Raw genomic sequence first — 12345 nt, 5'->3', positions numbered from 1 at the left:
ATTTTAATTATTTCTTTTCATCTACTGGATTGGTGTTTATCTTGCTGGTCTTTTTCAAGGAGGTTCAGATGTCTCATTAAATTGTTGGTTTTAGATCTCTCCAATTAGTTGATGAAAGAACTCAAAGCTATAAAGTCGCCTCTGAGTACTGCCTTCGCTCTGTCCCAGAAGAGCTGGTAATTTGTGTGCTCATTTTTGTTGAATATCATGAACATTTGAATTTCCTTTCTAATCTCTTCCCTGACCCACTGGTGATTCAACAGTGTGTTGTTCAGCCTCCATGTGTTACAGGACTTTCTTTGGTGGTTTTTGGTGTTTAGTTCTAATTTTATTCCCGTGGTGTGAGCGAATGCAAGGTATAACTTCAATGTTTCTGAATTTGGACAAGATTCCTTTGTGACCTAAAATGTGGTCTATTTCGGAAAATGTTCTATGTTCTGCAGAGAAAAATGTGTATTCTGATGCTGCTGGGTGAAATATTCAATAGATGTCTGTTAAATCTACTTGATATATGCAGCTGTTTAGATCAGCGGTTTTAGACTTGAGCTGAAGAGCTGAGGGACAATGCCCAGTCCCAGATTTCAGGCCCCAAATCTGACCCAAAAAATGCCTCTGCCACATCTGCCTTGCTTGCTTTGACTCACCTCATGTTGGCATACTAGGAGGCCAGCATAAGATGAAGCTCCAGAAACCTTTTTGGATAGAAAAAGTAACCACTGCATGGAAAGTGAGGGGTGTTTTAGAAGAGATTTGGAGCTGAACACAGGCAGGAGGGCTCATGGCTTCAGCCTCATCTGTCTTCTGAATCATTGCTTAGTTACCAGCTGATATTTTTTGCTCCAAAATCAATGTGGCAAAGTCTGCAATTCTTATTGACTCATCCACATACACAGACCTGGTGAGGCATCCAGAATGACTTAAAATGTAGATTTCCTAAATCAGAGAAATCTGTACCAGAGTAAATGGGCAGAAAGAACTTCATTTAATCAGGTTCAATTCATTTTTACTTGCTAATAATTTAAATGAGAGAACAATATCAAACTAACCAAGCTTTCACAAAATCAAAATATCCAATCAACTACATTTTACAGGAAGTAAATATTCACAGCACAAATCAGAATTTCTGAATAGGTGGTGCTCTCAGAAAATAAGAAATTAGGGTTCAGGACACATGTCAGATACATTTCACAACAGCATCAAAATTAAATTCATTACCACAGGTGGCAAAAGTTGCTTAATCTCAGCATGTAAGGACATTATCATTGTTTTCTGGTCCTTAGTAAAAAAGATGGAAGAGTTTGATTTCCCTTCTCAATTTCAATCTTCAAATTCACATTTTCTTCTAAGGAAGTCATTTATCTCACACACCTGACAATACAGAATATGTCTTCAAACCAGGGTCTCCAGGGCATCTGGGAGCAAAATAGGAAGAGAGAAACAGGCTACAAGAAGCTTGATTGTTCAGGAATAAATCATGTTTGTACTTCTGCTTGAAAGACCCCAGACTCCTGGGACACTTTCGTCTATGGGAGGGTGCCCCAGAGACCAAGACTCCAAACCAGTAGATGCAACAAGCAAGAGGAGTTTATTTGACGTTTGCGCAAACGGACTCTCTGTCCCGAGCAGACAGGGAGCCCCAAGCAGTGGTTACAGGCTTTTTTTAAAGGCAGAAACCCCAAGATTTACACATAACACAAGGCGTCTGGTAATTATGGGTCACTATACACTCTACCAGTCATTTTTTTACTACATGGGGAAGTTTATAACACTCTTTGTAATAAAACAATTGGCGCGGATGCTCAAAGGAGATAGTCACTCTGGGAGATAAGGGTCAGGGAGTTTACAGAATTACAGGGTTGAGATTGATTAACATTTGGCCTAGTTTGCTGGACTTGCCAGGTGGTACTTATCTTGGGTCCCTATCTTGGGTCCCTATCTTGGGTCCCATTTGGCCACTTAGGGAATTTTCAAACAGGAACCAGGAAAACATACCTGTGTGTTCTTTATCTATGACCACAAGCCTTGTCCCAGGGGCCGGCATCTGGGCTCCGGCATCTGGGCTCCGAGACTTTTTACTCAATTCCTTATTTCCCATGCAGAAGGGAGGGGGTTAGTGATAGGGCGAGCAAGTTTACAAAAGCAAAATCAGCAGTTAGCTATTGTGAAATGTAATTCTAATTTTTAATCTTTCATTCCCTCCTTTTTCTTTGGGCTAATTTTAATCTTAAAATTCAGGGTGTCTCTATATTATCTTGTGGGATGTCAGTCGTTCTCAATGCTTGGTATTTGGATCTCAGAACTAATAGACAGACTGCGCTGATCTTTTTCTTATACAAAAGACACCAGTCTGTTGAGTATTCAATGTCTGATTGTAACAAAATTAACTGTACCAGGGCCCCTTACATTTTTTTCCCACCAGTCCTGACTCTGTGTATCACAGTTAATTTTATACCAGCTGTACTTGTAAGCTCCAATTTTAAGACATACTCATACCATCTGCTACATACTTAAGCTTTCTGAGGTTTGTCTTGAAGACAATCCTTACTTTTCAAATTTCCCCAATTTCCTTTCCAAGGCTTTCTTTACTACCTTCTTTCTTTACAATTTCTTGAGCATCTTTGTGGCTGCAGTTTAAAACTGCCCAATTTTCCTTTGGCTTGTGGAACCTTTATCTTAGAACAGCTTTAAGGCACCACTGTGATGCAGAAGCTTGCTATAGTTTAAGGCTAAGAGTATTACCTCCATTGATAACACACTCAGGTTATCACCATACCAGAGGCAAACTAGGCTGCGACCATAGAGTGGATTTCCAGTCACTATGCACTGAAGTGCCTAAGGCAAGCAAGCCAGTGATATACTTGTCCCCAATATCCACTGTGGGAAGAGAGGGTTTCTGGATATTACCCAAAAGAATGTCCCACAAGATCTTAGATTTAGCAGCAGTCAACCAGGAAGCAGACTCAGGTGATGGAATCAGGCAGGAGTTTTTCCAGGTGGCTGTCAGGCCGTCGTTGAACTTTACCCATTAGGGTATGCAGCAGCAGCAGCAGCAGCAGCAGCAGCAGGGTCTCTCAGTGGCTCCAAGGGACTGTCACACCTCATGCTGGGCTGTAAATTCCTACACAGACTGGTTAAAGATACATTGCATAGGCTTGGCAGGCTTTGATCCTGCTGGTTTTTAAGATCTTTAAACAATAACCCATCACAACTTTTTTTACTAACCAGATATTTTTGTAATTAGACACAAAAGGCTCAGAAGGCTTAGTCTTGTAACCATCTCTGACAAAAGCAGTCTCCACACCTTGCACACCGACAACTGTTAACACTATTTTTTATGCCTTTTTTTAAAAATTATTTTATCTATTTTGCTTTATTTTTCCAAAACTGACTCTGCACCCTTGATCTTAAAATGGGGGTAGAAGGGTGAAGGTCCATCTTCTAACTTCTTCAAGCTGACTTCAGGGGCGTTGATCTTACCTAGCCAGGAACCTATAACCTTAGCCTATTTTACAAAGAGGCCATCAGGGTTAGATGTCATTAAGAACAATATTTAACTTTTGACAACTGCACAGACCTTTTCTCCAGCTACAGCAGTGTAGCTTGTTTAGCACTCTGGTTTGCAAAAGCATTTTTCTAGATGGCTTTGGAATGTGATCTCTAATGATCCCAAACAATGCCTAATTTACCTTTGCAGGCCTTTAGACAGATATCAATAGAAACACACTCTCTCAGGATTACAAACTTTCCTCAGCAGATGAATTTCATGTAGCTGGTGTCAGCTCAATATTACTGCCAATTAGAGCTTTTGGTACATAAAGGGGTTGAGATTTAAACTATCCCCCACATTTTATAACATTAGCTTTTTACTATCACAGAGGACTGGCAAGTTCTTGTCCCTTACAAGGTAGTCATGAACATTAGGCATGCTTCCAAACTATCTTCCTATGACCTCCTGGCTCTGACCTGTTTTGAAGGGCCACGCAGAAATGACTCTAGGATCTGACATTTCTGTCATACAAGCAGTGGTTTACTGCCTCTGGATGCTCCTCCAATGCTTTTGTCCCAGGAGTGTCTTCTTTACTTTGGGATAAATGCTTCATTGGTATTTCCCTTTAGCTGGTCACTGGACTTGAACTTGGGGCCTGAGCACTATCCCTCAGCTCTACAGCTTAAGGCTAGCACTCTGACACTTTGAGTCCCAGACTCGGGGCTTGAGTACTGTCCCCTAACTCTTCAGTCCAAGGCTAGTACTCTGCCACTGTGAGTCTCAAGCTTGGGGCTTGAGTACTGTCCCCTGACTCTTTAGTCCGGGGCTAGTACTCTGCTGGCTGAATAGAGGTGACAGTCTCACAGGAACCTTTTTGTGCCCGGGTTGGCTTTGAACCAGTTTGCAGATCAATGAGTCTTTAAAAAGGCCATTTTACTCCAATTAAAAGCAACAAGGTGGTCAACATATAAGTAGCTTTTAAGCATGCTCTTACCTGAAACTTATTAAGAGTCAAAGTTACATCTGACAACTTGTAAGAATCCTCTGTGCTTTGCTCTGGGCTTGCTGGAAACTTAAAAAAAAAAAAAAAACAACCTACAAGACCAAACTGGAATAGCAATTATTTTGGTAATCCTAATTTTTTCCTCCATGCACATTGAAGCCAATGTTAAAAACAACTTTACTTTTAAACTTTATATCCAAAAATCCATTCCCTATTTTTTAGTCTCCTATTAATCTTCTTTTTAATATTGTATACTTTAGTTTTTATTTGCATTTTGAAAAGATCCCTTGAAATCTTGAGGTCAAGTGCCACTCATTGCCTCTTGGCTTCTTGTTTTAAAACAGACACACAAATAACAATCATCATAACTGACCCAAAAAGCTAGACTTAGCATCTTTATGACTTTTAAAAATATCTTAATTGTAAAACATTAAAAACAAGTCACATTATACAAATAATTTTTAACCCTCTTTTTAAGGCCTTTTTAATTTTAATGTTAACACATCCAAGGGGAGGTTTTAGCAATACTAATCAGATCATCACATCACTCATTTTAACCATCATGTTTTCAGTGTCTATCTGCTGGGAAAAGAGAGAACAAAGATGGGCCACTCAGCCCCTTCTATGGAATGGGCACACACCCAATCCGACTCTTTAGGGTTAGATGAACTGCCAGCTTGCCCTCTTTCACCATGCATGGACTCCTCCCAGGACCTGTCCCACCATGCATGACCAGCTGAACTGCACTTGTGCTTGTTCACCTCTCACCCCTAAAGATAGGTCTTCTGTTGGCTTCTAGTTTTTCCCCCTGTCTCTTCTCTTGGTTCTTGAATGAAATCATCAGTTTTAGACAGACAGAACAGGTACCATCTTTGACAGTGTTAAACTAACCTTTACATTTAAATTTTTAATATTTATCCCAAATTTTAGCCAAGGGAACTAGATCCCAAACAGCCAATGCATTTATGTTAAGCCATATAACTTGATTACAGTATAAACAGTCTTATGCATTTTAAAACATTAGTTTTTTAAATACCAGATTTTCTAATTTGCAAGTTAAAGAATCTTTAAAAAGCCATTTAAAACAATGCAAAGATTTTTTTTAAAAATTTTTGGTAATGTCCAAACCTCATAACCTTCTGAATTTTTAAATTAAAATTCACCCAATTGTTACAGCATGCTGACAATTTTATCTTTGAACACGTTCACAGACACACACAAAACATTCACACAGATCTTAAAGTGCGCAAAAATCAAAATCAGTTGTATGTACACCTTCTAAAGTTTTTAAACAAAAATTTATGATAGTATTTTTTTAACTGGGTACCTTTGTTGGGCTTTATTTTCCCAGAGCTTGCTTATCTAGCAAGGCAATTCACTAATTAGTCTTTTGAATCCCTTCTGTTGGAGGAGGGCTGGAGAGGGGGTCACCTAAAACCAAACTGGCCAGAATTTTTTAATCCAATTTTAGACAAGAGCACTTCACAATTTGTTACATTGTCAGGACTAGCTGAAAAAGTCCAAACCAGGCACACAGCCTTTTACACCCTCACTGCTGGCAGCCTGCACAAGGAGAAAACGCAGCCTGAGGCTTGAAGGGAACCAAACTAGCCCAGTAACCTTCCATGACTCACAGGGAGGGTGGGCATAGCAGGTCTGTGACCGAGCCCAGCTGGAACTTTTATTCCCCCACAGATGTTTAAATAAATAAATAACAAAAACACAGATAAACACAAAAACCAAGGATCCACATTTAAAACTGGTACCAATTTTAAAACAGAACTAGACAAGAACCAAAGGCTGAGTTGGGGACTAATGGGCCCCAGGTTATCCCTACCGGAATTCTGTGCTGCTCCCACTCAGCAAGCTGAATCCAGAGTCTGCTGAGTGAGCCTGCCACACTCACCCAGAACTTCCCTACCGCAGAAAACATAAAACAAACACACACACTAAAGTTAACAAGACAAACGACAGGCCACAAAGACAAAATCAGGTCTCAGTGAATGGGGCGACATCTCACCACCATTCACTTACTAGGGGACTCAACCCCCCTACTCACCTCTGGAGGATTTTTCTCTTAGATTCCTGCAGACGTTGACCCAGGGGCCTTCCAAGGCAGAGGAGAATTCCCAGTCATCTTGGGGCAAGGGAAAAGAAAAATCCCTAGCGCCTGTCCCCCACACTCAGACCCCCTGAGCCAAGGCCCAAGGCTGAGATCTAACTGGGGCAACTCGCAGGTGGTCAGTGGCAATTTCATAATTGACAAACAAGCAAGTTCCTAAAACCTGACAATCTGGGCTCGAGCTGTAACTTTTTTCCAGTCATCTAAAGTCAGATTTAAGGGGGTTGTTAGTTGCTGCCCCTTCCCTTTAAGGACAGCAAGACAGACAACAGAGACAATTAACACTAAACAGAAACAGAGGAAACCAGACAGGCGCTGCGCAGCAGTCGAAGGACTGCAAACAGAAAAAGCAACTTCAGATGGGAGTGGCCGACCATGGCTAAACTCCCCGGGAAGGAGAGAGATTCCACGTTCCCTCCTTCCTCCAGGTCACCCAGGAGTAGGACTCCCAGGCAGGGCCAGGAAGAGAGAGTTTCCACATTCCCTCTTCCCCCCCAAGTCTCAGGGCACGTCTGCCTGAGTCGGGCCTGGGGTCTCAGGGCACGTCTGCGTCTGCCTCCCCCACTGGCCCAAATACAGGCAAAATACAGGACCTGTACAGGCACTTTTCTTTGGATCACAGAGTAAAGAATGCAGAACAGAGATAACAAACACAGAAGACGCGAAACGCAAGAGCTCTATCTTACCTCCTACCGGTCCTGGAATTCGGGGTCTGGGGGCACAAGCTTCCCGGCCAATGCACCAAATGAAAGACCCCAGACTCCTGGGACACTTTCGTCTATGGGAGGGTGCCCCAGAGACCAAGACTCTAAACCAGTAGATGCAACAAGCATCTACAAGTCCGTTTGCGCAAAGACGGACTCTCTGTCCCGAGCAGACAGGGAGCCCCAAGCAGTGGTTACAGGCTTTTTTTAAAGGCAGAAACCCCAAGATTTACACATAACACAAGGCGTCTGGTAATTATGGGTCACTATACACTCTACCAGTCATTTTTTTACTACATGGGGAAGTTTATAACACTCTTTGTAATAAAACAATTGGCGCGGATGCTCAAAGGAGATAGTCACTCTGGGAGATAAGGGTCAGGGAGTTTACAGAATTACAGGGTTGAGATTGATTAACATTTGGCCTAGTTTGCTGGACTTGCCAGGTGGTCCTTATCTTGGGTCCCTATCTTGGGTCCCTATCTTGGGTCCCATTTGGCCACTTAGGGAATTTTCAAACAGGAACCAGGAAAACATACCTGTGTGTTCTTTATCTATGACCACAAGCCTTGTCCCAGGGGCCGGCATCTGGGCTCCGGCATCTGGGCTCCGAGACTTTTTACTCAATTCCTTATTTCCCGTACAGAAGGGAGGAGGGTTAGTGCTAGGACGAGCAAGTTTACAAAAGCAAAATCAGCAGTTAGCAATTGTAAAATGTAATTCTAATTTTTAATCTTTCATGCTTTTTCTTTTTAATTGTGAAAATACCATACAGAGAGGTTACAATTACCTGAGAAAGGTAATGAGTACATTTCTTATCAAGCATTGCTGCTATGGAAAGACTTGATGGCACAGCTAAGTTAGTTTGGGAGTGCTTGTCCTTTCCAGCACCCAGGTGGGAAGCTGGTTAGTTGGGAGGGGAGAAATGTCTTAAAGTTTCAGAAAAAGGCAAAAGATTTGTGCATGGTTGTTCTTCTCAGAAAATAACCTTTAAATAAGATACGTTTTTCTCTTTACAAAACAATTATACTGTAGTCCACTTCACTGTAATTTCCCCTTCTGTAGTTAGTTACTGCAGAGCACATGGGCAGCAAAGGTGGTGCTGAGAGGGAGTGGAGTGGGCAGAGCCCAATTTACCTTATGTTCAGTGCTTAACCAGCCCGTGAATGCTTAGGTGCATCATAAGGTGTGACGTTGACAGTGATTGGTTGCTCTTCCTCCCATGCCATGCCACCTGCTTCTTTTGGCTTTAAAAAGGGCTGCTCTCTGTTAATAAATGAGTTTTCTTCCTGCTTGACTTGGCTCCCCACTGTGTCTGATTGTCTCCTGGGATGAGGGAGGCTGGAGAATGGGCGAGCACCGCACTTACCTTTCCTCAGACCCCTCTGTCTTTCTTGTTTGCTGGATGGACAAAGAGCCAACCAGTTACCTGTGCTCAACTGTGCTCTGAAAAGCTTAATGGAAAAACATCTCATAATTTGAAAGAGACCACATTCACATAATATCTTTATTTTTTTGGGGGGGGGGTTCTTTTTGGAGCTACAGTTTCACTGTATATATCTTTGATTATTTTCCTGCCTAGGCTTCTGTTTCCTGGAATTACAGGTATGCACTTCCACATCCATTTCACATTACTTTTTATTTTTACAGTATATTGTTACAATTTTTCTATTTTTATTAGTTACTGTTATATTTGTCTTACTGTACCTAATTTATACTTGAAGCTTTATTGTAACTATATTTCTTTGGGTAAAAGCATAAAATGGTCATCTCGGTATTTACAGTGTTGCTTCCAGAACTGATTGAGTATACTAAAATCAGCAGAGGGTCCAGTCCCATATAGAAAATAGCATAGTATATTATACAAAATAAGTTACACTATAAATCACATCAAGGTTATATGTATTACCAACATACATGTAACAGTATGTAAATAGTTGCTATATTGAATGTTTGGGGAACATTTTTTCCCTGAATATTTTAAATTTCTGGTTGATTGAATACCTAGATGTGGAAATTCTGGATACTGAGGGTTAATTCTATAAAGTACTTCATGGATTTCAGGTATTCACTTGAAATGTATATCCAGAGGCTAAACAGGAACTACTGTAACGATCAAAATGAAACTTGAACCTCTTATTTTGCCATAATTATTCATTAAATAAAATGTGGATAAATTTGATTCTGTACGTCTTGCTCCTCCTCCTACTACTACTCCTCTTCTTCTTCTTCTTCTACTCCTCCTCCTCCTCCTCCTCTTCCTCCTCCTCCTTCTTCTTCTTCTCCTCCTTCTTCTTCTTCTCCTCCTCCTCTACTCCTCTTCCTCCTCTTCCTCCTCCTCCTCCTCCTCCTCCTCCTCCTCCTCCTCCTCCTCCTCCTCCTCCTCCTCCTCCTCCTCCTCCTCCTCCTCCTCCTCCTCCTCCTCCTCCTCCTCCTCCTTCTTCTTCTTCTTCTTCTTCTTCTTCTTCTTCTTCTTCTTCTTCTTCTTCTTCTTCTTCTTCTTCTTCTTCTTCTTCTTCTTCTTCTTCTTCTTCTTCTTCTTCTTGTTCGTCTTCCTCCTCCTCCTCCTCGTTTCTCAGTTCTGAAGATCCAGCGCAGGGCGTTGCATATAAATGGCTTGGTCTTTAACACAGTTCTACATCCCAACCCTCTAGAGCTTCTAAAAAGCTAGTTTGAGAATATCACAATGTTTAATTATCAAAACAAACTTTTAATTTCCTTTCTAGGTTCCAGAACAGGGAAAAGTGGGGTGGGGGAATAAATGGGACAGTCACCTAGGGAAAATTTTGCTGATTATCATATTTTTATTCATATGGCATTTAAAAATATATTACCATATAATTTAAATCCTATTTTTAAAATTTCTTCGTAGGAACAATGACCAACTAAAAGTTTTTTTGTTTTTATGTATAAGGTTCACAATGCTGTCTCTACAAGAATCTTTTAAAACATTCTTTTGACAATCTCCAAAGAGGCACAACCGAAATCTATATATTAAATATTCTAATCATCATATGAAACAATTAGGAAGGGCAAATCAATAGAAACAATGAAAACTATGTCAAACACAATGAACAGGACAATTACCCATCAAACAGAGGCTTATCATGTTTGAGAACAGCAGTCTGAAAATTTGCAGAAGTACTGACAGGACAATGTTTGAATTCAAAGGAAAGAGGAAAACCCTTAAAATATTGAAAGACAAACATGCACCAATATGTCATGTCTGTAATCCTACATACTGAGGACGCTCATTAGTGGCTAAAGAAAAGCAAGAATAAACTGGATAACATCAAATGATAACCTTTCATAATTCAAAGGACACTATAACAGAAGTGAAAATATATCCAACAGATACAGGGCACATATGTGTTAATGCTACAATGTTAATGATACAATGATCCTAAGACTTAAGTTTTTTATATCTTATAATTCTCTCTCTGTATATATATATTTTTGGGGTCCGGTCATGGGGCTTGAACTCTGGGCCTGGGCACAGTCCCTCAGGTCTTCAGCTGAAGACTAGTGCTCTACCACTTGAGCCATAGCGCCATTTGCTGATTTTTTCTTTTTGCTTATGTGGTGCCGAGGAATTGAGCCCAGGGCCTCAAGCATGCAAGGCAAGTGGTCTACAACTGAAGCACCTTCCCAGCCCCTAATTCCGTATATTTTTTTCTGAATAGTATATATTTCTTTTTTTAATTGTGAAAATACTGTACAGAGGGGTTACAATTACATGAGCAAAGTAATGAGTACATTTCTTATCAAGCATTCTTGCCTCTTCCTCTGTTTCCCTTTCACATCCATTCTCATGCCCCCACCATGTCTCCCCCTAACTCTCCACCAGGCCAAAGTTGTAAAGTTCATTTTTCAACATAACGACTTGTATAGCTCATTGTTGCAATGGGTCCATCTGTATCCCTATTTAAACTATTTGTTTTTTCCCTTCCCCTCCACAATTTATACCAACATCAAATACAGTGAAAACAGGAGTTATACTGTGGGGGAGAGACATACAAAGCAACCAAGAAATCATCTTATAAATGTTAGAAAAAATCACAAGAAAGAAAAAAAAACATTTGAATACTTATATTGGGGTTCATTTCACCTAACATCAACTTATCTGACCTTTTCTGCTTGCCTCACAAATATACATTACTGCAAATAAGGGAAACCATAGGACCTATGTTTCATTGGGCCTGGCCTACTTCACTTAATTAATTTTTTCCAAGTCTTTCTATTTCATAAGAAATGGGGCAATGTAATTCTTTCTGATAGAGGCATAGAATTCCATTATGTATATATACCAGTTTCTTAATCCATTCATCTACTGAGGGGCATCTGGGTTGGTTCCATATCTTACCTATCGTAAATAATGCTGCAAGAAACACAGTAGTGCTGGTAGCTTTAAAATAATCGTGTTTGTATCATTTGGGTAAATGCTCAAAAGTGGGATTGCTGGGAAATAGGGCAGCTCTATGTGGAGTCTTTTGAGGAATCTCCATACTACTTTCCAAAGTGGTTGAACAAGTTTACACACCCACCAACAATGAAGTAGGGTTCCCTTCTGTCCACATACCATCCAGAATCTGTTGTTAGAGTTCTTGATTATACCCATAATAACAGGTGTGAGGTGGAATCTGAATGTTGTTTTGATTTGCATATATTTTATAGGTAGTGAGGTTGAGCATTCCTTTATGTGTCTACTGGCCATCCTTCTTTCCTCTTCAGAGAAGTTTCTCTTTAAGGTTTTAGCCCACTTATTTATTGAGCAGTTGTGTGTGTGAAGATTTGTTGTTAAGGGATTTAATTTTTTTATTTCTGGGTATATTTTAGATATGAGACCCTTGTCCGTTGTATGGCTAGTGAAGATCTTCTCCCAATCCTTGGGCATTCTATTGACCTTGCTAGCTTCATCCTTTGCCATGCAGAAACTCTGCAATTTCATGCAATCCCATTTGTCCAACCTTTCTTTTATTTATTGTGTTTTTGGGTCTCTTTTAAGAAAATTTCGGCCTGTGCCAAAGAG

Source organism: Dipodomys merriami, unplaced genomic scaffold (genome assembly GCF_024711535.1).
Source record: "Dipodomys merriami isolate MVZ:Mamm:240054 unplaced genomic scaffold, mDipMer1.0.p SCAF_279, whole genome shotgun sequence".
Classification (NCBI taxonomy): domain Eukaryota; kingdom Metazoa; phylum Chordata; class Mammalia; order Rodentia; family Heteromyidae; genus Dipodomys; species Dipodomys merriami.
This window is presented reverse-complemented; position numbering follows the sequence as displayed.